We start from the raw sequence: 22,234 nt of genomic DNA on the forward strand, positions 1-22,234 counted from the left end.
AATGAATGCCAAACAAACCCAAACAAACTTGATGTGCCTGTGCAATATGGAGCACAGAAATGAAACAAATATTAATTTATATATGGGGACTGTAGTGACAATAATGAGCAACCATCTCAGCAGACCTTTAAACCTAACTTGGCTGTCAGCATTTCAGAAGAGTTACCTGTCAAGTGTGAGATGATAGCCACTTGTGACATATTTACAGCCTTTTCTAGCTTTAATTTATTGTTTTCCTGAAAATATTTACACACTGGAGTGGCTTTATGTATAGAACTTTTCTAATATGTTTTCAGTAAAAATATACCGGGCTTGAAACTTTCTGCTGTGTCCTAGGGTTAGATCCCATTCTGTCAGGAATTATTCACAAAGTGAACTCTGTTAATGCTGTACCTTGAAAGAAACCCTAAGACCTCCAGTGGAGTACTTGTAAAGTTTCCCAGCCCGCTGAAGACTAACTTGTTTTTTGAAGTTGATGAAAGCCATGCATTTTAGAGAAGAAGGGTTCAAAACAAAAAGTGGAATGTTTCTCAGAGGTTTTCATCAATGAGCAGTCCTTCAAAACATTTCACTGAAGCATACAACCAAATTCTCTGTGTTGGTAGGGAAGTTTAAAAAGTCCATTTAAAGAGGACCTGACAGCCAATTTTTATCCTAATCAAAACCTTGATGATGAAAGTCCCTTTAAAGAGGACCTGAGAGCCAATTTTTATCCTAATCAAACTCTTAAAGGTGTATTTTTTCATTAGGTATATTTTTAAAATCAAAGTATTACATTTCTAATGCACTGAATCGAAGGAAACCTTATTGTGGCCTTCCAGTATCTGAAGGGGACTACAGGAAAGCTGGTGAGGGACTTTTTAGGATGTCAGGTAGTGATAGGACTGGGAAGAATGGAACAAAAGTAGAAATGGGTAAATTAAGATTGGATGTTAGGAAGAAGTTCTTCAGCATGAGAGTGTTGAGACACAAAAACAGGTTTCTCAGGGAGGTGTTGGAAGCCTCATCCCTGGAGTTTTTTAAGTCCAGGCTGGATGTGGCTCTAAGCAACTTGATCTATTGTGAAGTGTCTCTGCCCATAGCAGGGCTGGCTGGAGCTAGATGATCCTTGAGGTCCCTTCCAACACTGACAATTTTGTGATTGTATGATTCTATGATTACAATGTATTGGTACAAGTAGTTTTTATTTAAGATTGCAGTGCATTGGCACAGTACATTTTAGTTAAGGTTTATACAAGGCAACACAGACTGGGATAAGAAGGAGTGATGTCAAATCACAGAAATTGTTCATGTCTATCATTCCTCTGCCACGTTTATATATAAAACACCTTTCTTATGAAGGAACAAAAGCATTTGCATAGAGGAATCAGATAGCTGTACACCAATGCCATTGAGTTGTAACCATTTTGACTTTAGTACCTGGCTAACTGTCTGCATATGCAATGAAGTTTTGCTGAGCTTAACTTAGAATATCATATTGCACTGAAAGCTTTGAGCAGAACCCTGTGCAGCTCAGTGCAAGCTTCCTCACACAGCTTGTAAATTTATACAGCATCTGATTGCATGCCAAAGGGAAAAACAGATAGTTAGGGTGATGTGCATAAAAGAAAAAGAGGTTTGACACTGAACACTAAGCATAGCAACTCTACATGGGTGATGAAAATCACCATCTCATGCCTTTACAAATCAGCTTCCACTGACAAGAAAAAGGAGGAATATTTTTCTTGTTTCGGTTCAAACGGGATGTGAAGCCCTGTAATCTGTTCCTTCTATCTGTTCTGGACAGGAAGATTTTTAGGGTATTTTTTCTCCAAATATGGAATTACTGAGTTTAGTCAAGTGACCTCTGGCACAGTACCTTTTCCTGGCATTCAAGCTGCACACTGCCATACACATTTGCACAATGTCAGCAGCCTGCATCCAGTTCTGGGCCCCTCAGTCTAAGAAAGACCTCAGGGAGCTGCTTGAAAGAGTCCATCACAGAGACATAACTATGCTGAAGGCAGTGGAACATCTCCCAGCTGAGGACAGGCTGGGGGAGTTGGGACTCTAGCTTGGAGAGCAGGAGCCTGAGGGCTGCCCTCATTCATGTTTACCAAGATGTACAGGGCATTGAGTTATGCTTTGCCACAGTTTTTTTTCTCGTTAACCTATAGGAGACTTCTTCCAACAAGACATTTTTCTTCATCTATGTTCTTTGGACTTGCTGTATGATTGGAATTAACTGGATGGTAGTGAATGAAAACATAAGCCTCTATTATCAGCATATGGAAGTGAAAATATTATCCTTTTTTGCTACCCAGCTGTCATGGGTTGAGTTAACCTATTACACCATTAAGGGTCAAACCCCGTTAGTATCTGCAAATAAGTAGAACTTTATATTTAGAGGTAATAACTGAAAAGAAGGGGTTTTTTAATAATTTGATTAATTTTTTATTTATTTTTTAATCTGTGGGCTTTCATCTGTTGTGTCTGACCACGAGTCTCAGTCTGAACATGGTTCTTTGTTTCTTTGCTGTATCACAGAATCACAAATCACAGAAACATTCAGGTTGGAAAAGCCCCTCAGGAACACCAAGTCCAGCCCTTATCCCTTCTTTACAAGGTTCACCCTAAACCATATGCCCAAGCACCACATGCAAATGACTTTTAAATGCATCCTTCAACCTTCCACCTATTTAGGAGCTTATAGTTGCCTTTCTTATTGTCCATTCTGGCAGAAATGTGACATTTATTCACTTTTCTTTGTCAATAAATTTGCAAAGATTGTGCTTTATTCTTCCTTCAGAATAACAGATGACAATCAAAATTCACGTGGAAGAAGGATACATTGATTGCTACTAGGATTGGTAAGGGGAAATTAATACTTCTCAGTGGTAACTACATGGCAATTCAGTTGGAAGACCCTATCATTTTGGGGTTTGAAACAGCTCAGCAGCCTGTTAATGGAATGAAAAAATCTCTTTCCACATTCCTTTACCCAGAGTTAGTTTCCTCTATAATTAATTTATTTCTAAGAAAATTTATAAGTAAAAATATCAGGAACTGGATGCTATGTTCTTAGGTCTAGGTGATTCTGTTTTTTTTGGGTTTTTTGGTGTTGTGGTTTTGTTTGGTTTTTTGTGTGTGTGTGTGCATGAGCTCCCACAGCTCTGAGGGTACCTATAGCCCTGACTGTCCTTTCCTAGCCTTCCCCAGGACCTTCTCCCTCTGTCTACAGCCCAGGACCCCACATCAAGCCCCAGGACCAACAGCTGCCCTTGGACCCCATTGATCCCTCAGCAGGGCAGATCTCACACTCCCTGCACCCCAAACTGCTTGGTGAAGGCTCTTCTTGAGCCAGGATCATCTACTAACCCAGTTTTGGCTTTGACCCTAAGGAAGTCCCCAGCAGCTGGGGCTGCCCTGGCACCCACTAGCTGCCCTGTTCCTGGAGAGTTTCTGACTGCCAGCCCTGTCCTGAGCCCTTCTGTGAGATCTCTGTGACACTATGCTTATGTGAATGGTGCAGTTTGCCCTTTGGTGTGGATCTCACATTTTCTTGCTGAATATGACAGTGTAGAAGGGGTGGTCAGAGGACTGAAGTAGGCATATCAAGGGAAATATGTCATTGGGAATTGGAAAGAAGTTGGAAGAGCAGCAGATTTCCATTTAGATCAGTTAACATAGATCCAGAGTAAATTAAATGAATACTGGATTGCTTCATTCCTAGAGTGTCTCCATGATATTTTTACTTCTTTTCTAGTTAGTAAACACCTGCAGCTGAATCACAGTGTGCTCTGGTAGGACTCCAGCATCTTAACCATGTGCTACTAATAAAAAATCTGTAGATGTATTCAATGTGGGCTGCCCCTTCACTCCAGCCTAAGATGAATGGAGAAATTTATGATGAAAGGTTTGTGGTCTGGCAGAGAAGGAAGAAGTCTGAATTAGCCACTGAATGCAAGATGTTTTAGTAACATGTTACTACAACTGAAATTGCAGCCAACCTCCAGCTGCAGTTACTAAGCTTCTACTTGGTGCAAAGTCTTTAAAGGGCAGGCACTCAGATGAGTGCTACAAGTATTTTTTCCTTGGATCCTGTGCCTTTGGCTGTAGGTTTGATGTGACTGGTTAAGTGCACAGAGATCAAGCTTGCAGTGTGTGCAAATACAGGCCTCTGGATGCACAATCTTCCACTTGCAGATCATGTACAGTGCACTGTAAATGTGTGCAAACTCAATCTAGTTCAAAACCAAGGGAGCCTCACTGCTACAAGGCAGAGATATGCACATCTGATCATGGTTTACAACCAATGCTCAGGTTAAGAAGTCCTTGTTCTTTAAGTGTATCCTTAGACAGGTATGTAAGGAGGCATCTTTGCTATCAGCATTGCTGAGCTGGAGTGTTAGATGAGTGCAATTCTTTCATATCTTTGGGGAGGAGAAGGCTTCAGGAAAATTATGAGGAAGATAACCAAAGATCCATAAATACTGAATTACCAAAACTGAGTTTTACTGTCATCACTGCCAGGCGTCTTTCCCGCTCCCAATCCCCTTCTTTTTTCTCCACAATTCACTTCATTTAACCATTTAGCATCATGGGTAATGTCTGCTGTTAGCATCTTGGGAGGTAGTGCAGGAAAGTTGCGCAGGAAAACACTTTAGTGGGTATTTCTGTTGTGACAAGCTAAGATACTGCACAAGCTCTCCTTGCTAGCCGAAAGCTGAAGCTTATGTCAGGCTTCACTAAGCACACAAGGCTCTGACTTTGTATCATTGAAGACTCATTATCTCTTTTAACTTCTCTTGGAAGCATTCATCCATAACCATAGCTACCACTGAAACAATAGAAGTTACTAGATCAGTAATAATGCATTTTTGCCAGCTTAAAAAGCCCTTAAAGAGCAGATTTGATTTCAAAACACAGGGACAAAAAGCACAAGGGAAGTATGAACAGTTATTTCTGTAAGTAACTTAAGCAGCAGGCAGGGGAAGATGGAATACTTTTAAAGTCCTGCTTTGAAATGCCTTAGCTTTGAATTTGCCTCTGAAATAAAACTTAACTCCAGAAAAAGAAGGTTTTTTTTTTTGGTACTTTTTTTATTTGACTTGCCAATTCTGGTTTAATACATCTTCTTACACCAGAATTCTCCTTTGAATTCAACAATGAATTATGTAAACAGCAATTTGTACATTTACAGGTTTTCTTTACACTTTCATTATACCTCTACTGCATTATCTGATGTCTTCATGCAGTTTTCAATCTTACAGCCTGCTTTAATCTCCTCCTGCACTCAGCATATCTGAATTTGTTGGCATAAGGGAATTTTGAAGTCTATATTGCAGTACATGAATCAATGGAAAATGAAATGCACTTGAGACATGATCTGCTAGTTTTAATCCATTGCAGAAAGTTATAGGTACCAAAATGTATTTAATGTAATCCGATCTCTTTATTCAAACTGAGATTTATGAGCAATTTAGCAAGAGTAAAATTACAACTTTGTTTTAAAAATAGTAGCCTGTATTGAATGCCATTTGAATATCTGACATTTATATCAAGCCAGCATGGAAAAATAGAATCTTGGAGCATAAATTTCTATTTTCACATAGGAGGAGGATTCTTTCATTTCCTGTCATATGTCATTATGAGGCAGGTCAGCCTGATAAATGTTGAATTAATCTCCTGCATTTGGAGGCCAGCAAACATATTAGGAGCCTGCTAGGTTGTTAGAGATCTATTTTAAGAAAGAAGTAAGTGACTCCAGTGTGCACTGTTCTGTAGAAGGCTACTTTGTGCCTGCAGAACAAAACTACTTAAATCCTGTCTGGCTGAGGGTCCAAGTTCAGTGTATTAACAAATGTGTCTACAATTGGTTTCCTTCTCTTGGTAACAGACTGTAGCTGATCATAGATGTAACACAGGCACAATATTGTTATCACACTATCAAAGAGTGTTAGGGATTGGAAGGGGCCTCCAGAGATTGAGTCCAACCCCTGTGCCAGAGCAGGAACACCTAGAGCAGTTCATACAGGAACACATCCAGATGCATTTGGAAAGCTTCCGTAGAAGGAGACTGCACAACCTCTCTGGGCAGCCTGCTCCAGTGCTTCATCGCTCTCACTGTACACAAGTGTCTCCTTGTGTTGAGGTGGAACCTCCTGTATTCTATCTTGTACCCATTGTTCCTTGTCCTAGCACTGGACACCACTGATAAGAGCCTGGCACCTTCATCTTGACACCCACCCCTCAGATATTGATAGACCTTGATCAGATCTCTCAGTCTTCTTTTCTCCAGACTGAGAGTCTCAAGTCTCTCAGTCTATCTTCATAGGAGAGATGTTGCAGTTCCCCAGTCATCCTCCTAGCTCTCCACTGGATTGTCCCCATCAGATTCCTGTCTCTCTTGAATTGAGGAGCCCAATATCAGACACTGTATTGCAGGTGTGGTCTCGGCAGGACAGAGGAGAGGGGAGAACCTCCCTAGGCCTGCTGGACAGTTTTTTTGAGGTTTGTTATCTATGCCTAGTCTTAAAACCAAACACAACTAGTGATTTATTACGTTGTAACGTGACTTTCTGTGGCTTTCCTTAGGAAAAAAGTATTGATTTTTCCATAGAAGTTGCCCATTGCAATGGATAAGAGAGATTGAGGCTGAAATTTTGTTTTCTTGTCTTGAAGAGTGTTAATAGTAGTGTGTCTAAGTTTGTACTAAGATTAGTTGCAATTCTTGATTTATACCATTTATGGTTCCGAGAAAAAAATCTGGTTTTGCCAACACCATCATCTGGGTGAATACTTCTAAAAGGACATTAAAAATATTTTCTTTATATAAAGAAACTGATAGCAGGCAAATATAGTCTAGTTCTTGGGGTACAGGTGTGTGGATTCCATATGTAATGCAAGGCTACACATAATCAATTAAAATATGAATTACAATCGAAAATATGAGTTATAAGATTGTGAAAATTCCCAGTCATATGTAAAATATGCAAAATACTGTCATATCTTCAACCAATTATCAAGTGCTATGAAAAATTGTATCTGTTTTGATGTTAACACTCAAATATGGGTCAGAAACACTGAAATACAAAACTAAGATCTGGTGTCTAATATAAGAATCATAGAATGGTTTGGGTTGCAATGGACCTCCAAAGGTCATCTAGTCTAATCTCTCGTGCAGTCAGCAGGGACATCCTTCACTAGATCAGGTTACTCACAGAGCCTTGTTGAGCCTGACCGTGATTAGCTCCAGGAATGGGGCCTCAGTTACCTCCCTGGGCAACATGTTCCAGTGTTCCACCATCCTTATGTTAAAGATCTTGTTCCTAACATTCAATCTAAATATGCTCTGCTCTCATCTCAAACCATTGTCCTCATCCTATCCCTGCAGGCCTTTGCAAACTGTCCCTCTGCAGCTTTCTTGTAGCCCCCTTCAGGTACTGGCAGGCTGCTATTAGGTCTCCCTGGAGCCTTTTTTTTCCAGGCTGAGCAACTCCAGCTCCCTCAGCCCATATTTGTAGCAGACAGCACTCATGCTCCAGCGCCCTGATCATTTTCATGACGCCACTCTGGTCCCACTCCATTGGGCCCATGTCTTCCATATTCTGAGGGCTCCAGAGCTGGATGCAGCACTCCAGGTGAGGTCTCACCAGAGCAAAGTGGTAGAATCATCTCTCTTGATCTGCTGGCCGCAAAAAGAATTGAATAACTCTGGAAAATACTTTGGCCATCAATGAGCTTTGCTTTGTAATTATTTGGTGTATACATCGGGAGTTAACACAGTTTCAGTCTAACAGAACCAATAAAATTCTCTAGTGTGCCCAGGAGTAAGTAAACAAAACAGGTTACCAGCCAAATTTAAAGTCTGTTCATGGATTTGTTTGTCATAGTTTCTCCATGAAAAACATGATTTAAAGTTTCCTAGAGCCTGAGGAATACAGGTGGTCTTTTATGTGTGGTTTGCATTGTCTGCAAACTCATACTGGAGACTTTCAGACACTCGAAGCTGTTGCTGAAAGTGGTTTAGAATATTCTGTTTGATTTTTATATTAAGGTTATTAGTCTGCTGATCTGATCAGTAGCAGCAAGCTTAAAAGATGTTCTTCGGCCCAAACATCAGCTGTCATTAGGAATTCACACTGAAGTAAATGCATCAGAAGCTCTTTTCTTACAATGCCATGCTATGTGATTTTTATTCTGCTCTACCTTCATTATCTTTGATATGGATTGTAGAAACAAAGAAGGATACTCAACATGGCATGAAACATATGGTGACAAAGTTACCTTTTTATAGATTTTGCAATGGTTTGGAGCTGACATAGGATTGTACCAATTTAATGACCAGCAGCATGCAGGTGTTGCAAACTCATGCCTGATATTATTCCTGACTAATTCTCACCTATTGGATAAAATGGTCTAGACCTGAATTTCTGGTTGGCTTGCTCTTCTGATAACAATAAATGGAGAAAGCAAAAAAATCTGGTTGATTGGCTAGGTAGGTCTCCTGAAGGGTAAGATGTAAGGTCATGGAAATGCAGTGAGAAACAGCTGCCTTGACCTGCTTTTGTTTGAGGCAGCACAGCAGACATGAGATCTGTGTCCCTCAGCCACACCAGGCTCAGTCCTGGTGTAATGTAAACTGAGCCAACAGTGACAGCGATTTCATTATTTCCTGATTCCCCAAAGTGCTGTCTTATGGCCAGATTTTATGAGATGGAACAATGCATTCAAATATTACTGCAAGCCACTGGGAGATGATGAAGTGTGAGGACTGGTTGGATGGCTTGTTTATTATTTCACACTTTCCCAGTTTAGGCTAGGTGGTTTATTCTACTCAGAAATTCTGTGAGGTCCCTGGCTCAAAGATATTTTAGTCCAGCTCTTCATAGGAAAATGCAGAAGCAAAAGACAACAGCAGGGAGAAAGTGCAGATAATATCAAAACACAATGATTCACTTGGTGGTGGCTTGCTGGACCCGGCAAAAGTGAATCTCGATAGCAATGAATTATTTTGGTTTTGTTTTTTTTCTGTATCAGGACATTGTTAATCTCTATTTTCCTGTAATACAGATATTTGATCTTACTATCTTACTCCACTTGTTATCTTTCCCTACTAAGAAAACAAAAATATTGTTCACATGTTTTAGACTTTGATATATTTGAAGGAGAAAGTAATATTTTAAGCTGACACCGAGTTTTTATATCAAATATATACCTGATAGCTGAAAATTCACTTCAGACTTCAAAATCCTATCTGATACTATGAATGTGCAAAGATGTGATAGCATAGAGACAAATAGAAGTACATCTTAAGTGAATGTCCAGGAATACAAGCCCTGTGAGAAGAGGCTGAGGGAGCTGGAGGTGTTCAGCCTGGAGAAGAGGAGGCTCAGGGATGACCTCATTGCTCTCTACAACTACCTGAAGGGAGATTGTAGCCAGGTGGGGGTTGGTCTCTTCTGCCAGGCAACCAGCAGCAGAACAAGGGGGGACAGGCTCAAGTTGTGCCGGGAGAGGTATAGGAGGCTGGATGTTAGGAGGAAGTTCTTCCCAGAGAGAGTGATTTGCCATTGGAATGGGCTGCCCAGGGAGGTGGTGGAGTCACCGTCCCTGGAGGCGTTCAAGAAAAGACTGAATGAGATACTTAGTGCCATGGTCTAGTTGATTGGACAGGGCTGGGTGATAGGTTGGACTGGATGATCTTGTATAAACTAACCTATTTTTTACTGCAGCTATTTAGCATTTCTAAGCCATTATCTTGTTTTCTTCCAACATTTCAGTGTAAAACTTAGCGATGACACCAATGAACAGGACTCAGTTTTGCTGAATTGCTTCATTTCTTTCAGTTGAGAATGCTCACATAACAGCTTTTTGTGGATATTTTGTCCCTGTTTCTAGATGCTCTGTCTGCCATAGGGCATAATGAAACAGTTATTAAAGAAAATAATGCCATACCTTGGTCACAGGGCAATCTCTTCTGTAATGTTTGGATATCTTAGAATTATGGAACAGTGTTGTGGAAGTAACTTCTACAGATTGTCTAGTCAAAGCTCTCTGTAGCCAGCAGGCACGTTTCTACCACATCAGGTTGCTCAGAGCCTTGTCAAGCCTGACCTTGAATGTCATCAGGGATGGAGTCTTAGCTACCTTCCTGGGCAACCTGTTATAGTGTTCCACCACCCTCTAACTAAAGAATTTGTTCCAGCTTCCAACCTAAATCTACTCTTCTCTTATTGCCCCTTGACTCATCACTGCAGGCATTTGGAAACAATCCCTTCAGGTACTGGAAGGCCACTCTTAGGTCTGCCTTCTCTTTGCCAGGCTGAACAACCCCAGCTCCATCAACCTACCCTTGTAGCAGAGGCGTTTGTGACCCTTTTCTAGATCTGCTCTATCAGGTCCATTCCTACCTGTATCGAGGTCTCCTGAACTGGACATAGTTCCAGATCTCTCCAGTGGTGAGATCTCACCAGAGCAAGGCAGAGTGGCAGAACCGCCTCTCACCACCTGCTGGCCATGTTTCTTTTGATGCAGCCTGGGATGCCATTAACCTTCTGAGCCACAAGTGCACACTGTTAGCTGATGTCCAACTAATGCAAATGCATCTACAGCTTAGAAAGGCAGGACGTGTGACCCTTTCTGGTCTTTAATTAGTGAATGTCAGCAAACTGAGGAAAATCTTGTCATCTACCCAACTCTTGAAGGAGTTATATCTGCCTAATGTACCCTGGGCTGATTGCTTTGCCCAGAGAGGTAGTTGAGGCTCCATGCCTGAAGATATTCAAGGTGAGGCTCGACAAGGTTCTGGGCAACCTGATCTAGTTGAGGATGTCCCTGTTGATTGCAGGGGAGTTGGACTAGATGACCTTTAGGAGTCCCTTCCAACCTAGGTCATTCTATGATTCTATGGACTGCTCCTTCTCGTTCTGTTCTCCTGTACTATTTTACAGTTGCCCTGCAAAATGCAGAAGTGTAATTTAGCATAGTTTGTCTTGTAATTTTCAGACCAATAGAGATGTAATGACGTTAGCATACTTTAAACATTTCATTGTAAATAACTGCAGGATAACTAAGATACTCAAGTGATCACTACATTTTCTATTTATACTCTGTTTACGCTTAATTTCAAGTTACTTTGGTGCTACCAATGTTCAGAAGTACGAGTTAATGAGACTTCAGCTTGATAGTTCATTAAGAGAGGGAAAATGAAATAGGTTTCTGTTGATCAGACTAGAATTCTTAACTTTCCTGTGTGAAATGCGCTTAATGAGCTGATCTGACAGGAACTGGCCAAACTATTTCAACTCACTTCCAAAGGGAGCAGTAACAATTCCTCTTTTCTGCTTGCAAACTTTCCTTGGGCTTACAAGATTAGTTGTCTTCTGTGTGTAATTGCTTGACTGTCTGTTATGCAGTTGTCTGCTTCTATGTGAACTTTCTTTTATTATTGCTTGATTTTTGCTGATTCTTTATTCTCTGATACTAGGAAGTTGAATATACTCAGTGTTTAGAATAATTGTGATCTGTATAAACTGTTGGAAAGGGAACCACAGTGCCACAGTTTTTCTAGATCAGCAACAGGATGCTGAATTATTTCCCATTTTCAGAAGCTGTCTTATTTGGATTCTGAGCAATGTGTTAAAGTTCTATATCCAAACACTGGACTGCACAAAAGAAATTTGGGCTAGGAACAAATCTGTATCCCTGGCATCTGATAAGAGTTTAGCCATGTGCCAGCATGGAAGTGATGTATACCTCTTGGGAATCCAGGACAGGCCTACAAGAACAGAGAGGGCACTCAGAAGTTTTGTCAGGGAGCAAGGTATTTATGAGTGCATCTTGAACACAGCTGTGTCTTTCCCAATGTGTGGCCAAGAGACAAAATGCAAGATGAGATTTTTATACATTCCAAAGCCCATCTGCCATGAAAACCCACTTATCTTTGTGGCTGCAAGTTTGTTATTGATCCACAATGGTAAAGAAATTAAAAAGAGAGAGAGAGAGAGAAAGGAGAAAGATAGAAGAACTAGCACAAGAGAAAAAGGCAACAAAGGGGAAAAACGCAGGGGAGAAAAGCACCATAAATCCATTCTTTTGTTGTTCTTCCAGCTGCATCTGTGAGCAATTGTCACAGTTCCTACTCAGACTGGATTTGACTTGTTGCCAACATGAATTTTCCAAAACCAAAATGTAAACAAACTCTGCAAGTGCTTCCTCCATTGCCAAGCCAGTAATTATTTACTTTGTTTGGGCCTAGCATCGCTGTCAGTTCATCTTTGCAGGCTGCAATGTTTTTGCTAATGAAACCATGAGGTCTGAAGCTGCATATTAACCTTGTCACCCTTCAATTCTGAGCTCAATAAAGTTGCACCATGGTTTTGTAAACTAAAGTTGAAGAACAGGCAAACGATTAATTGTATTTTCTGGTTTCTTGTGAGTAAATTGGTCATCTTTAAAATTTGCCTTGCAAATTTCAGGTTAAACTCACTGAATCTGAAATGCTAGGAATGATTATCATTACCATTTGTGCTGCATCTGAAAGCTGGCAAAGATGACTAAGCGGACTTGACTTGAAGTCATGGAATCATCTCAAAGCGATAACTTAAAGATGGGAGAGTATAAAGAGCAGACTGGCAGCATTCAGCTAGGGAAGCAATATGAGTGGTTACAGGCTGCCATGGGGGGTTGTGGAGTCTCCATCTCTGAAGATATTCAAGATCTGCCTGGACAGGTTCCTGTGTGATGTGGTATAGGTGATCCTCCATAGAAGGCATCTTTGGGCAGCCAATTCCAGTGCTTCATGACTCTCACTGTACAGAAGCGTCTCCTCGTGTTGAGGTGGAACCTCCTGTGTTCTCCATTGTTCCTTGTCCTAGCACTGATAAGAGCCTGGCACCTTCATCTTGACATCCACCCCTCAGGTATTGATAGACCTTGATCAGATCCCCTCTCAGCCTTCTTTTCTCCAGACTAAGAGTCTCATGTCTCTCAGTCTGTCTTCATAACAGAGGTGTTCCAGTCCCCCAGTCATTGTCATAGAATCATAGACTCAATCAGGTTGGAAGAGAACTCTAAGATCATCCAGTCCAACCTAGCACCCAGCCCTAGCCAGTCAACTAGACCATGGCACTAAGTGCCCCATCCAGTCTTGAACACCTCCAGGGACGGTGACTCCACCACCTCCCTGGGCAGCCATTCCAATGGGAATTCACTCTCTCTGGGAAGAACTTCCTCCTAACATCCAGCCTATACTTCCCCAGCACAACTTAAGACTCTGTCCCCTTGTTCTATTGCTGGTTGCCTGGACTCTCTCCAGCAGGTCCCTGTCTCTCCTGAACTGGGGAGCCCAAAATCAGACACAGTATTGCAGGTGTGATCTCAGCAGGGCAGAGTAGAGGGAGCGGAGAACCTCCCTGGGACAGCTCCCTTCAGCTGGGTAGAAACAAAGACTTAATGTGTATTTCTGACTCCAGTGGATGTGGGAATAACATTGAATAGTAATACACAAACAAACGTCTAACTTCTGGAAAACTCCTGACTTGTTTGATGTCCTAGTGGTTTATCTTTTGGAATTCAGAACTTTATTTAGCTCCACCCTGATTTTTTCCCTGTTCTTATCCAAAGAAAAAAAAATTACCTGCCTTTTTTTTTTTTTCTTTTTGTAAAACCCAATGAACAAAATAAGCAAAATCTGTTAAAATAAGTCAGGTGGAGGTTATGTGATTAGAAGGTGCTTGGATTTTTTGGTAGTTTTTTCATATTAGAGCTCTATCTCCGACTCTTACTATTTCATTTCATGGGTTTCTTTTGAAGCTGTTTTTGGCTTGTAAGCTAAAGTTTTACACTTGAGTTGTACAAAAAAAAAAATCCTCCTTTGCAACACAAGCATACACAAATCACTGGCAGAGGCTAAATTGTGGATAATTGGATTGAGCTATGAGCTTAAAGATGAAGGGGACAAAAGCATGTCCCAGAGCAGCATTTGATAGTCTTAGAGTCTTATCTGGGGATGTTTTACACCAGGCTTGAAGGACTGTATTTGTTCATAGTGATTTGTACAATCTACAATGACATTTTATTTGAGCTGGAGCCTTACAGACAAACCATAACATGCATTTTGCTGTTTGTTTTTTTGGGGGGTTATGAGATATCACAGTGAAACCCTTAGAAGGTTGCTGGAGCAACACAGATTCCAGATGCTCAGATGAATGCTGTAAAGGATAATGATAAGATGCTGCAATGAACTGCAAGAATAATCTTTAATCAGAGGTAGCTTACAGAAGAGCTATGTTAGGAATCATGTTCTTTTACAAGAAACACTTTGAATTTGTGTCTTCAATAGGAAAAAAAATAGTATTTTACTAGCAAAAGTATTATTTTGCTTTAGCATATGGATGTTTTAGCAAATAAACGTGTAAAATCCTTCAGGATATTATCATTTTTCCCCACAAAACATTTTTGGAGGGGGGGGAGTCAGAGCAGATGCTGTGATTCTCAGGAAGTGCTCGACAGCAAATGTATTTATTCCTTCAGACTAATGCATGTTCAAGAGATCTTGGGATCTACTTGAAAGAAACCAAAGGAGGGCTACAAAGATGATGAAGGGGCTGGAGTGCTGCCCGGTGAGGAGAGGCTGAGGGACCTGGTACTTTTTGGTCTGGTAAAGAGAAGACTGAGAGGGGATTTAATCAAGGTTTATAAATATCTGAGGGCTGGGGCTCAAGAGGGAGGGAACAAACTCTTCTCAGTTGTGCCCTGGGATAGGACAAGGGGCTATGGATGTAAACTACAGCACAGGAAGTTCCACCTCAACATGAGGAAGAACTTCTTGACTGTAAGGGTCCCAGAGCACTGGCACAGGCTTTCCAGAGAGGTTGTGGAGTCTCCTTCTCTGGAACCTTTCCAGCCCTGTCTGGATGTGCTCCTGTGTGACCTGGGCTAGATTCTATTGTCCTGTTCTGGCAGGAGTATTTGACTTGATGATCTATGGAGGTCCCTTCCAAGCCCTAATATCCTGTGATTCCATTTTTCAGATGAGAAACTTTACCATTAATTCATTATTACAAAATAAAATAAAGGTTGTTGTAAAGGAACCCAGTATTTTAACTACATAAAATGGCATTATTTTTGAATACATTTGCATGGCTCAGAGCTCACAAATATCTCAAATTAGAGATCTCCTAATGTAAAATTATCAGCTACTGTCACCAAGAGGAACCAATGGTGCCTTATACCTAACCAGAAATTAACACAAACATGGGCTTGCTTTTGCATATGACAAAGTTTTATGTGATTGGAAAAATGTGGAGCAGATTTATTTTAGCCTCCAGATGGATTTTTGTAGATTACTTTTTAACTGATCAAACCCTGCATTGCAAATCCAAATGAAAATGCCTGTCTGTCTCTAAGTCTTGAGTGAACATGAAAGTGTTTCTGTTATTGTCCTAGCTGTAATTAATCATATTGAAGTAAACCAATCCTAAGCAAGGTCAGGGCCCCAGCATGTCAAGAAGTGCACAAAATATACAGTGAGAAGTAATTCCTCTCTGAGGAGTTTATAGACAGAAGATGATGCTGACAAAGAGGGAGAAAGGAAGTAATACAATTCACACGATAATGATCTAAGTACGCACTCTCCTGTGATTGATTTGGAGTATTTCAGTAGCTGAGATGCTTCTCAGGATCTTAGTTTTCTGACATCACTGTAATATGAAGCCTGATGATATCAGGAAGCTCAAGTTGAACAGTCAAAACTCTTTAGTTACATTTGAAAATGTTGCCTTTGGCAACTGCCCTGTGATCTCAACAGAAGAGAGAAAAGAGGAGAACTACCCCATTAGGTCTAGTCCTAAAACCACCACAAACCTGTTCCTGTGTCTGAAACTGGCAAGTCTTTATGTGGGAAGTCAAAATTCCTTTCTGTCATAGAACTGCAGAACGGTCTAGGTTGGAAGGGACTTCTGAAGGCCATCTAGTCCAACCCCCTCTGCAGTCAGCAGAGACATCCTCAGCTACATCAGGCTGCCCAGACCCCTGCTACGCCTCATTTTGAATATCTCCAGGGATGGGGATATTCACTGTTCCAGTGTTCCACCACCCTCATGGTGCAGGACTTGTTCCTCACATTGAATATAATTCTACTCTTCTCTAATTTAAAACCATTGCTCTTCATCCTGTCACCGAAGGAAACAGCCTCTCTGCATCCTTCCTGTAGGCCTCCTTCAGGCCCTTGAAGGCTGCTATTAGGTGTCCCCAAAGTCTTCTCCAGGCTGAACACCCCCAGTTCTCTCAGCCTGCCCTTGTAGCAGAGGCCTCCTCTGGACCTGCTCCATCAGGTCCATGTCCTTAGTGTGCGGAAGGCTCCAGAGCTGGATATAGTACTGCAGGCAAGGTCTCCCCAGAGCAGAGCAGCAGGATCCCCTCTCTCCATCTCTGGCCATACTTCTTTTGATGCAATCCAGGCTGCCACTGGCCATTTGGGCTGCAAGCTCACACTGTTGACTCATGTTCAGCTTCTCATCCACCAGCACCCCCAAGTCCTTTTCTGCAGGGCTGCTTTTCCTGCTGTCGGTGTTCTCAGTTGCATTTTTCCTCATCTGGAATTCAATACTTGTATGTGCTTCTACAATATCATAAACCAAACAATAATTGGGGATCACTCTCTCAATAGTAAACAGCAGTCTCTGAAACATGATGTATTCTTCTTTGCCTGGCTGAGCTGTGTATTTAGATTCAACTTAACAGACAGGACTTCAAGAATTATCCTCAAGGAGCCTAGTTCTGGCAATAACACAAAAAATGCTGTATCACAATATCCAGTTGGAAGATTACAAATCATACTCTGATATCCTCTAAAATTCAGGAGTGAAGGAATGTGCAGTCTGGGACATTTCTAACTTTGAATCAGCAGCTATACTGTGTCTTTGAGTGGGATTACTATTCTCTGCCCTTCAAGATCTGGAGTGGCATTTACCTACATCACAGCAGCATATTCCTTTAGAAGTAAGATTTAATAAGAAAATTCACACAGGGCAGAGCAAGCCAGTGGCAATTTAGACATACAGTTAAAGAGCTGTTACAGAAATAGGTTTTTAATGGTAGCAGAACCTTAAAAATCTAGAGTTTTGGAAAAGTGTGGTTCAGAGCCTTAAAATCACAGTTGCTTGGAAGACTCTTTCCACTAGTTTATGTTATAAGAACATTCTCTTCAACCTGAATAACCTGATCCAGACATAGAGTGCTCTGAGAGTAGACATTGTTTATGACAATACCAATAGTAAAACCAGGCAGAGTTTTACAGCAATATACTAATAGTGCATAGAAACCTCAAAACCTTCAGAGAAAATTGGGTTTTATTGCAGTTATGGCAGGTTAAAGATACGAGAAAACACAATCATGTATGTCAGATGAGTTGAAACTTCCTCTACTGGAACACTGATTTATAGATGGAATTTCCATGGGTATTACATTTGGAAATGATGAAATTGATTACTCATAATTCTGAATTATTCAGTTCTTGATAGGGGTCAGAAGTGTTGAAGAGCATTTATCTTCCTCTGTCTTTATGTGTGTTAAGGGAAACCAGCAAACAGGAATAGACAAACCATGGAGCATTGTGGTATGTAAGTCTATTGGGTGTAAGTTGAAAGATTTTGGGAGTGAGGAGTGAACTTCAGGGATGGCCTCTGTAGGAGGAGGTCAGAAATTGCCCTGTGCTGGACATAGCTGGTTCCAGACAGTTCTACATTTTTTCCACAACAGACTGTATCCTGGAGTGCCAGGATGAGGTGCAATGGCTTCAAACTAGAGATGAGAGATTTAGATGAGATGTTAGGAGCAAGTTCTGCACCATGAGTGGTGAAGCACTGGAACAGATTGCCCGGGGAGGTAGTTGAGGCCCCATCCCTGGAGATATTCCAGGTGAAGCTCGACAGTGCCTAGGCAACCTGATCTAGTGGGGGATGTCCTTACTGGCTGACAATGAAATTAGTAAAATAAGTGACTTATTTTCAGCCAATCGTATCTGGCACAGAAAGAGTTGCAAAAGTTTGTGTTTGAAGCTATGGAGAGGTAAGACATAACCCTTTTGATGACAGCTGAGCCTCCATTTTTCTTCCCATTGTAGTCTCTGCTGTAACATCATCAGTGTCTTCATAGAATCAAAGAACATTAGGGATTGTCCAGTCCAGCCCCCACTACCAGAGCAAGATCACCTAAGACAGGTCACACAGCAATATGTCTAGGTGGGTGTGGAATGTGTCCAGAGAAGGAGACTCCACAACCTCTCTGGGCAGTCTGTTCCAGGGCTCTGGCACCACCACAGTGAAAAAGTTTTTCCTTATGTTCAAACAGAACCTCCTCTGCTCCAGCATGCACCCATTGTCCCTTGGCCTATCATTGGGCATCACTGAGCAGAGTCTGTCTCTGTCCTCCTGACACTGCTTTGCACATCTTTATAAACATGAATGAGGTCACCCCTCAAATTCCTCTGCTCCAAGCTAAAGAGCCCCAGCTCCCTCAGCCTGTCCTCAGCAGGGAGATGTTCCACTGCCTTCAGCATCTCTGTGGCTCTGTGCTGGACTCTTCCAAGCAGTTCCCTTTCCAACCTTGCTGAAACTGCCTTTTGTGCACAACACTGTAGAGCAAGACAGCTAAGTGCAAATGCATGCTTGTCTCCACAGACATGAAGTGGATGCATCCTTCAATCTATTATGTACTTTGCGAATGTAGGCACAGATTGTAAAGGTAAAGATTTGCTTATCAGAGTGCCAAAACATGCCCTCAGGATTCAGGCTGGCTGAGAGCAATTTATATTGCATGTTTCAGGACCCAAGATGAAAAAGAGGCACAAAATCAACACAGGACTTCTCTCCACTTCCTCCACTCAACCACATCATCTGGAGGAAAGCCTGTAGAAGCACTTTCATATGGGAAAAAAAAAGGGAGAGAGAGAGAGAGAGTTGCAGCCAAAACAAGTTGTTCAGCTTATTAGAATCAGTATGAAGTTTGTTTAAAATCTGTCGTGTCTGAATGTTATTTTCTAAAGAAATAAGTAAATGCTGATCACATTCCTCATTTTGAACAAATGATAAAACATTTTGTGCCTGAAGGGCAATAAATATTTTTGCTGGGTGGAAATTTAGATCATCCTGATGATTTCCAAGTTTGGAGTATGGCAGCATTCTAAAGGTAGTAAAACCAAGAAGTCATAGAATCATAGCATGGTTGGAAGGGACCTCAAAGAACATCCAGTTCCAGCTCCCTGCCATAGGCAGGGACACCTCCCACTAGAATAGGTTGCTCAAGGCCTTCTCCAACCTGGCCTTGAACACGTCCAGGGAGGGAGCATCCACAACCTCCCTGGGCAACCTGTGCCAGTGTCTCACCAACCTCACTGGAAAGAACCCTTTCCTAACACCTAGTGTAAATCTCCCCCCTTCCAGTTTAAACCCATTACTCATCCTGTCATTACAAGACCTTGTAAATTGTGCCTTCCCAGTGCTCCTGTAGGACCCCTTCAGATACTGGAAGGCCACTACAAGGTCTCCTCAAAGCCTTCTCTTCTCCAGACTGAAGAGCCCCAACTCTTGTGCCCCATCCTCATAGCAGAGGTGCTCCAGCCCTCTGATCCTCTGGGCTCACCGCAACAGTTCAATGCGCTTGTGTTAGGTCTCCAGAACTGCACACAGATGGAGTCCCATGAGAGCAAAATCACCTCCCTTACCCTTCTCTTGATGACATCGTTGGCTCCCAGATATGCCAAACTCTGCAGTAAAAAATTACTTTGCAAGGAAAAAAAAGATTTATGCAAAGGGCAATAAGTTTTGTTGCTATTGTCAAAGTACAGAAGATTTTAAGTAAAGAATTAAGATTTATGCATAAATCAAGGAAATTATTAGGCAGCACAGGTAACATCTATTTGTGGCTGTCATGAAAGCACTTGTGAGATGTGTCTTTGTTTCTCCACCTTTCTGGGATCCTTCTATTCAAACTATGTGGAACAGGAATTGTCCTGTGTATGAAGGGGGAACATAATTTAATTAGCCTTCAGTTAAATTTATTCATGGACTCTCTGCCTCTAAAAACAGGGGGTGGAAGCTGAGAGCTGTGGATTCTTTTCACCTTCAGGCTGAGCTCCACGCATTTTGTGTCCCAGTTCTGTCTTCTGCAATGACAGTTCTGATGTCTAAAGTCTTCATCTTTACCTTCTCACTCTACTCAGCACCTTGTCAAGCCAAACCAAGAGTTCTTTGACCATTTCTGATTCCCAAAATTCAAGAAAGACACAGGCAGGCTAGGGAGGGTCTAGGGGATGCCACAAAGGGAGTTCAGCCTGGAGAAGAGAAGGCTTCATGAAGACTTAAAGTGGCCTTCCAGTACCTGAAGTGGACCTACAGGAAAGCTGGAAACAGGCTGTTTGTAAGGACATGTGATGACAGGACAAGGGACAGTGGTTTTAAACTAGAGCAAGGTAGATTTAGACTGGACATTAGGAAGAGGTACTTTACTGTGGGGGTGGTGAGATACTGGAACAAATTGCCCAGGAAAATGTGAATGCCTTATCCCTGGAAGTGTTTAAGACCAGGCTTGAGAGACTTTGAGCAGCTTGATCGAGTGGGAAGTATCCCTGCCCATGGCAGCAGGGTTGGAACTGGATGATCTTTATGGTCATTTCCAACTCAGGGCATTCTGTGATTCTAGGAAAGACAGTCAAAGGGCTGGAGAACCTGAACTATGTGGAAAGACTGAAGGAGATAGATCACCTCTGCCTGAAGAAAGAAAGCTCTGGCAGACTTCATCACAGTGTCTTAGTGCTTAAAGGCCAAATACATGATGTGCTTGTCTTCACGAGGAGCCACATGGAGAAGGCAAGAGGCAATGAGTAAAATTTCTACTTGAGAGATTTCAATATTGTATAAGAAAGACTTTTTTTATAGTCACAAGAAACTACTCACTGCAACAACCTCCCTGGGGTGGTAGTAGTGTCCCCATCGTTGGAAGATTTCAAACTGTGATCATATAGAGTGCTAGATGAGCTCATATTTAGGCTCATTTTCCCATGCAAGGATAAACCAGAGGAGCTTTCAAGATGCCTTCCAACCTGGCTTGTCCTATAACCAAAATATCTTCTACTTGCAAAGATAGGTCATACATGCGGCATCCTGCTGCTGCCCTATCACTATATCAACTGAATTCTTTCCTTCTCAGTTTCATCTATTTAACTCTTTTGGAAACTACTGGTTCCTAGGGTAACAGGCTCTCCTTAACTAATATAAAGATTTTTCACAGAATCACAGAAATGTTCAGTTTGGACAAGCCCCTCAGAATCACCATGTCCAACCCATATCCCTACTCTACAAGGTGCACCCTAAACCATATTCCCAAGCACCACATCCAAATGAATTTCAAACATATCCAGGTTTGGTAGCTCCATCACCTCCATGGGCAGCCCATTCCAATGCCTGACCACTCTTGCTGGGGAAATTTTTTTTCCTAATATCTAGCCTAAACCTACCCAGTTACAGCTTGAGGCCACTTCTTCTTGTTCTATCACTAATTACCTGTGAGAAGAGACCAGCAGCACTAACCTTTCTGCAGTGTCCTTTCAGGTAGCTGTAGCCAGCCATGAGGTCTCCCCTCAGCCTCTTCTCTTTCAAACTAACCACCCCAGCTCCTTCTGTTGCTCCTCATTAGATTTATTCTCCAGACCCTCCCCCAGCCTAATTGCTCTACTCTGCACTCGCTTCAGCACTTGAACTAAAAAGCTAGAACCTGGTGTGCAAAATGAACGGTGAACATTTATTTCTGGTGAAACTGACTTTGGAAACACTTGCTATGAATAAATCTCGGCCAACTACTGTCTAGTAGAAAGAGTAAAGTTTGTGACTACTTGGTTCTCACTCAAGGTACCCATGGCAGCTCTTCTATCGTGTCAAAAGAGGCTTTCCATGAGATGATCCAGGACTTTCTGTACTGTACTTCCAGCAAATGTTACTGTGCTAGGCAGCATCATTTGGGGCACATCTCCTCTTTTCACAACTTGTATTTAGTTTCAGACTATCAGGCACTTAGTGCTTGCTGCCAGTTACCCAGAGAACCCTTCCTCTGTGCCACAAAGGATAATTATGGCAACCTTGCACGACAAGACTAATTTTGTCTGTCTATAAAATGTTATTTTTTTTTATGGTATACAATTTCCATGATGTTTTGACAGACCAGAGTTATGTATATGTAAATATTTGTGGTTGCT

At 41.7% G+C, this 22,234-nt stretch overlaps 1 long non-coding RNA gene across 1 annotated transcript in view; it reads left to right on the plus strand.

The window, feature by feature from the left end:
- LOC135180754 (uncharacterized) overlaps nucleotides 1–20,856 on the plus strand; it is a 111,859-nt gene extending 91,003 nt beyond the window's left edge. Inside the window, exon 4 of the long non-coding RNA XR_010304551.1 lies at nucleotides 20,686–20,856. This is a non-coding gene — a long non-coding RNA (uncharacterized LOC135180754). The remainder of the gene's footprint in view (nucleotides 1–20,685) is intronic.
- The last annotated feature ends 1,378 nt before the right edge of the window (nucleotides 20,857–22,234 follow it).

Source organism: Pogoniulus pusillus, chromosome 1, assembly GCF_015220805.1.
Source record: "Pogoniulus pusillus isolate bPogPus1 chromosome 1, bPogPus1.pri, whole genome shotgun sequence".
NCBI lineage: Eukaryota > Metazoa > Chordata > Aves > Piciformes > Lybiidae > Pogoniulus > Pogoniulus pusillus.